Source organism: Rana temporaria, chromosome 10 (genome assembly GCF_905171775.1).
Source record: "Rana temporaria chromosome 10, aRanTem1.1, whole genome shotgun sequence".
Taxonomy (NCBI): domain Eukaryota; kingdom Metazoa; phylum Chordata; class Amphibia; order Anura; family Ranidae; genus Rana; species Rana temporaria.
Genome location: NC_053498.1, coordinates 80,528,919 through 80,535,659, shown reverse-complemented (window position 1 = coordinate 80,535,659; position 6,741 = coordinate 80,528,919). Strand labels below are relative to the sequence as shown.

At 48.2% G+C, this 6,741-nt stretch overlaps 1 protein-coding gene across 4 annotated transcripts in view; it reads left to right on the top strand.

Moving 5' to 3' along the window:
- Nucleotides 1-1,806: 1,806 nt before the first annotated feature.
- The window catches only part of LIG1 (DNA ligase 1), a 138,349-nt gene continuing 133,414 nt past the window's right edge, over nucleotides 1,807-6,741 (top strand). For 2 of the 4 annotated variants that reach the window (XM_040325568.1, XM_040325567.1), the window contains exon 1: nucleotides 1,844-1,970. The gene's annotated coding sequence lies outside the window, so the exon portion shown is untranslated. Of the gene's footprint in view, nucleotides 1,971-2,094; nucleotides 2,224-6,741 lie in introns of those variants that run through there. The other 2 variants (XM_040325569.1, XM_040325566.1) reach the window with 2 other exon arrangements.

Sequence of the window (6,741 nt, the reverse complement as noted above, 5' to 3'; positions counted from 1 at the left end):
AGACAGCCCTGGGAATGGGTGGAGAACATTCATGATGGAAGGACACTCATGAAGACAGAGGCGGCTCTTTAATTAGGCAAATTAGACGGTCGCATAAGGCCTTGCAGTCACAGGGGCCGCCTAACTTACTCAATGCATTACCCCAGTTTTGAGGGACAGGGGACGTTAAGGCTTCTCTGCTCAGGCAGCGTTAGGAGCCCAGCGTCCCTAACAACCAGTGAATATCGGTGACACCACCCCTTGTGACTGCAATGACCCAGCATGCTCTCAGTCAATGATGTCACAAGTGGTTCACCAGGTGAAATCACTGGGTGGCACCTGCCCCTTATTTATTAAAGAGCAGGATCTGGAGGGCTTCCAGATTCCGATAAGCCCCCTGCCTGCAGACCCCCACAACCACCGGCCAGGGTTGTGGGGAAGAGGCTCTTGTCCTTGAATTATTTTTCCCATCATGGGCGAGAGTGGGGCCCCATGTCAAGTTTTGCCTAAGGCCTTACAAAGCCTAGAGCCGCCTCTGGATGAAGAGGAATGGGTGAAGGACATTGATGAGGAGGAAGGTGTGGTGGAAAGACATTGGTGAGGAGGAGTGGGTGGAGGAGGGATATTGATGTAGAGGAAGGTGTGTAAGAAGATCATTGATGAGGAGGAAGGTGTGTAAGAAGATCATTGATGAGGAGGAAGGTGTGTAAGAAGATCATTGATGAGGAGGAAGGTATGGAAGAAGATCATTGATGAGGAGGAAGGTATGGAAGAAGATCATTGATGAGGAGGAAGGTATGGAAGAAGATCATTGATGAGGAGGAAGGTGTGTAAGAAGATCATTGATGAGGAGGAAGGTATGGAAGAAGATCATTGATGAGGAGGAAGGTATGGAAGAAGATCATTGATGAGGAGGAAGGTGTGGAAGAAGATCATTGATGTAGAGGAAGGTGTGTAAGAAGATCATTGATGAGGAGGAAGTTGTGTAAGAAGATCATTGATGAGGAGGAAGGTGTGTAAGAAGATCATTGATGAGGAGGAAGGTGTGTAAGAAGATCATTAATGAGGAGGAAGGTGTGAAAGAAGATCATTGATGAGGAGGAAGGTGTGTAAGAAGATCATTGATGAGGAGGAAGGTGTGTAAGAAGATCATTGATGAGGAGGAAGGTGTGTAAGAAGATCATTGATGAGGAAGAAGGTGTGGAAGAAGATCATTGATGAGGAGGAAGGTGTGGAAGAAGATCATTGATGAGGAGGAAGGTATGGAAGATCATTGATGAGGAGGAAGGTGTGGAAGAAGATCATTGATGAGGAGGAAGGTGTGGAAGAAGATCATTGATGAGGAGGAAGGTATGGAAGATCATTGATGAGGAGGAAGGTGTGGAAGAAGATCATTGATGAGGAGGAAGGTGTGGAAGAAGATCATTGATGAGGAGGAAGGTGTGGAAGAAGATCATTGATGAGGAGGAAGGTGTGGAAGAAGATCATTGATGAGGAGGAAGGTATGGAAGAAGATCATTGATGAGGAGGAATGACACTGAGGAAGAGGAAAGTGTGGGGATTATAAAGAATCGTGCAGGCTCAGCATGAGGTTTATGTTATCACTCCGATACACTTCCATGAATTAGAAGTTTATTTCTGGTTTTGCACATCGGCCTGTAATGAAAGTGTAAGAAGTTGTGTGCGGCCCTCCGGATAGAATTGGACTGTCTGTGAGAACTCCCCACCATTGGGTGGATCGTGTATTACTATATACGTGCGGGGAGACAGCGGACCGTCTGCGGAACACTACAAGTCCCAGGCGCCCCGGCCTCTATGGAATGACAATCTCCTGCACACGGCGGTCAGAGCGCTGTGTTTTCCGACAGTCGGCGCGTCACCCGGCAGAGGTCACGTGGTGCGGATGACAGGACTCGGGGGGCGGGAGTGTCAGCTCTGTATTCACTTTTCCCGCGAAAAAACAGCGAGGTTGTGATCGCGGCCGGCGGGAGGTGAGTGCGGGGACCGGGGGTGATCTCCTTATATCGGGGTTCTGGTGAGGTTTGTAGGGCAAGTGAGCAGTGTCCTGAGGGGGACAGTCAGTGCGGACACTTATCAGAGGGAGGGCAGTACACTGGTCTAAGACCATGGTGTGGTAACACTGTGTAAACAAGGGTCAGCTCCCATCCACACACAATGCCGGGGTACTAAAATTGGAGCAACTTTGCATAGTAACCAATCGGCGTCTATCTTCAGCTTCTTTAGGTAAGTTTTGCTATTGAAAGCTAGAAGCTGATTGGCTGCCACACACACAGCTGCTAGATTGTGTCAGCTCTATTGTATAGATTGTGGTCCCATTATCTCCATTGATGTGTGTGTCCTCCCTGTTCATGCCATGACGCCGCATTCAGGAGGGTTGTAGTTTGCCCTATAAATGTATACACTACACCAGGGCAGAATAAACCTTATTGAAGTGTCGTTTTGTGACACGTCACTGTGTTACAACACAAGCCACTGTTTACTATTTTTTATAACAACAGTTCACACCGCCGCTACGTAACGCACATCATCACACCCGTTTCCAGCACACAGCCTGCTGTGAAAGTTGTTGTAAACGCTATACAACCACTTTTACCTACAGGTACGCCTATATTAAGGCTTGCCTGTAGATGCTGGAAATATCTTCCAAACCTGCACGGTTTAGGAGATATTAACAATATACGCTTGCGCCAAGGCACTTTAGAAAGGGCACGATTGTGCTGTTACAGCATTTCTCTCCTGCCTGTCTATAGTCCTCTTTTGTTATGAATACGGAGGACAGTTCTGAGGATGGATCACCCGCTCAAACTGACCCAGCGGCTGCATCCAGGTCCGATACTGGCCCCAAGGTAAGTTCCTCTCCTAAAGGGGTTGTAAAGGTTTGTGTTTTTTCACCTTAATGCATCCTGTGCATTAAAGCGTAGGTCCGCCTAAAAAAATAAATAATTAAAAGACAGCAGCTACAAATACTGCAGCTGCTGACTTTTACTATATGAATACTTACCTGTCCAGGGCACCCGCGATGTCGGCAGTCGAAGCCGATCCGTCACTCGGGTCTCAGCAGCTGCCATCGCCATCCTTGGTAAGGGAATCAGGAAGTGAAGCCCTGCGACTTCACTTGCTGGTTCCCTACTGTGCATGCGCGAGTCACGCTGTGTGTCCTCACTGGTCCCTGCTGTCTTCTGGGACCTGTGTGTCTCCCATAAGACAGCGGGGAGGACAGAGTAGGCGCCAGAAGTGGCGTAGGTCACCTTGATCACTGAGGTTATCTATGCCCGAAAGTGGGAGCAAATACCTGTATTACACAGGTATCTGCTCCCTTTAACTCCACTTTAAGGTGAAAAAAACCTGGCAATCACGGGCCCCCCAGCAACCCCCCCCCTGTTTTACTTACCTGAGCCCGTTCTCCTGCTGTGCGCGTCCCCCGCCGTCCTCTTCTCCACTGCTTCCCAGCGTTGAATGGACAGATTGATAGCAGCGCAGCCATTAGCTCCCACTCCTGTCAATCAAATCCAATGATGCGGCTGCCGGGGGGCGGGACCGAGTCATACACTCTGTGTCTTTGGATGCCGTGTGTATGACAGGGCGCAAGCTTACCCCTTCGGGATAGAGCTTCCCAGAGGGGGTTGGCTATTGTGGGGAGGAGCCGAGACAAGCCACCGAGGGACCCGAGAACAGCAGGATTGGGGCCACTCTGTGCAAAACGAACTGCACAGTTGGAGGTAAGTAATAAAAATAATCCTTCACAACCTCTTTAATGGTTATTAAGTAGGAATGCGCATCTTCACTGGTCTCACGATTATCTGGTAAGCGTTTCGATTCCGTGATGCATCACGATTTCCGACGAGCTCCCACTTCCGCTTGGTGTCCCTTCCTCCCTGCAATCTTCTGGGACACATCTCAGGTCCCAGAAGATTGCACTGTCCTGCATAACCGGGCAGTCAGACATGCGCACCCGGCAGTGAAGCTGCAATCTGTCACAGCCGGATGCCTACAGTAGTATTGCCAGCGCCGTGGACAGGTGGGGGAGAGAATAGAGGGTTCGAGTGGCCACGCCGCTGGATTGTGGGACAGGATTGTCTTTCTGCGCACACTTGTGGGATGGTGACAAACTACGGTACCTGAAAATCTCCCTAGGCGACGCTTTAAAAAAATAAATAAATAACGGTTACCAGGTTAGAGTTGGAGGAGGTCTAGTGCTAGAATTATTTATCTCGCTCTGACCATCGCGGCGATACCACACGTGTGATTTGAACAACGTTTACATATGCGGGCGCGGCATGAGTATGTGTTTTCTTTGCTGCGCAAGCTCGCGGGGACAGGTGCGCTTTAAAAAAAAATAAAAAAATTTGATTACTTTTATTGCTGTCACAAGGAATGCAAACATCCCTTGTGACAGTAATAGGTGGTGACAGGTACTCTTTATGGAGGGATCGGGGGTCTAAAAGACCCCAAATCCCTCCTTTTGCACTGCAAAGTATTCGGATCGCCGAAAATGGCGATTCTGAATACTGTTAAACTGGTGCCAATGACAGCCGAGTAAAGCAACGTTTTGACGTTGCTTCCGTGTTTGCGTTCAGACTGGAACGAAGTCGACGCTTCGTTCCAGTCTGTCTCTAGCCGCTGGAGGTAGTGGCTTGCTTTGCTGATTGGGTCTCCCGGTGGGATGGGAGGCCCGGTCAGAGCGGTGGGAGGGGGGGGGGGATGGGATAACAACCGAGCGGCTTTTAGCTGCATCGTTTGTTATCACTTCGCATTTAGCTGCGTTTTACCGCTTTTGCTTCTAGAAGCGTTTAGTCAAGAACCCTCCCTAAGCTCAAAAAACAGTATTAACCATTTCAGCTATTTTGTGAGACGAGCGAGTAGCAGCAGTTGAGAGAGCAGCAGTGTACCTGTATTTAGCGTGTCACTTGCCACGTCACCTGCCACAAGTTGTGGGTTGTCTGCAATGCAAGCAATTAAATTTTTTTTTTTATATATATGTTTAATGTTTTTTCATCATTTGCCATCATTTTGTGAGATTTCTAATGTCAAAAAATAGGTCACCTTTAAAAAGGCTTATAAATGCTGGTACCGCATTTAGCGTCTGAAACTTGGAAATTTTTGCGTCTTAACTCATTTTTTATTTTTTTTTTGCTTTCAGAAAAACGAGGTTAAACACAACTGCATATAAACGGCAATAAACAAGACCGTGTAAATGGTCACACAGGATAACATTGAGTTCAGGGTCCGTTGAAAAAAGCGTCTAACTGCCTCTGAATGTGAGTTTAAGTCTCTGTTCACACCTAGGCGTATATACGCCTGAAGCGCGACGCCGCAGCAGCCCCTAAGACGCTGGAGGGATGATTTTACATTGCCCTCTATGGAGATGGTTCACATCTCCACGCCGTACGCCTGCCGCCTGAAAACAAGTCCCGGACCTTTTTTTTCAGGCGGCTTTCAGCGTTCGGCATAGGAGATGTGGACCTGGGGGTAAGCTGCATTCACAATTGCGGCGTTTTGTCGCCGCAAATCGCGGTACAAAACGCTGCAATTTGTCGCCGCAATTCGCGGGACAACACGCCGCGATTAGGTACGCCAAGGTGTGAATGCAGCCTTACAGCGTCCCGTGTACATGGGACCCAACAATCATGAATGAATGAATGACTTGTATAGCGCTACTCATGCGAACTGAATCGCCTCTGGGCGCTTTTTCCAGCCAGAGTCTGCTTGGCTGGTGCGGTCATTTTACCCCATAGGATCGTGACACGTTTGGGACACACAGTCATACACACAGATATACATATATATACTGGGCCAATTTGGACAAGATACAATTTACCTACCAGCATGTCTTTGGAGTGAGGGAGGAAACCGGAGTACCCGGAGGAAACCCACGCCGGCACAGGGAGAACATGCAAACTACAGGCAGATGGTGTCGTGGACGGGATTCGAACCAGCGACCCTTTTGCTGCTAGGCGAAAGTGCTACTCACTACACCACTGTGCTGCCCTCATAAATCAAGCTTTCACTTTTTAATACTTGGTTGCAAATCCTCTGCAGTCAATTACAGCCTGAAGTGTGGAACGCATAGACATCACCAGACGCTGGGTTTCATCCCTGTAGATGCTCTGCCAGGCCTCTACTGCAACTGTCTTCGGTTCCTGCTTGTTCTTGGGGCATTTTCCCTTCAGTTTTGTCTTCAGCAAGTGAATTGCATGCTCAATCGGATTCAGGTCAGGTGATTGACTTGGCCATTGCATATCATTCCACTTCTTTCCCTTAAACTCTTTGGTTGCTTTCGCAGTATGCTTCGGGTCATTGTCCATCTGCACTGCCGAGCGCCATCCAATGAGTTCTGAAGCATTTAGCTGAATATGAGCAGATAATAATATTGTCTGAAACACTTAATCCTGCTGCTTTTGTCAGCAGTCACATCATCAATAAATACAAGAGAACCAGTTCCATTGGCAGCCATACATGCCCACGCCATGACACTACCACCACCATGCTTCACTGATGAGGTGGTATGCATTGGATCATAAGCAGTTCCTTTCCTTCTCCATACTCTTCTCATCTCTCTGGTACAAGTTGATCTTGGTCTCATCTGTCCATAGGATATTGTTCCAGAACTGTGAAGGCTTTTTTAGATGTTGTTTGGCAAACTCTAATCTGGCCTTCCTGTTTTTGAGGCTCACCAATGGTTTACATCTTGTGGTGAACCCTCTGTATTAACTCTGGTGAAGTCTTCTTTTGATTGTTGAC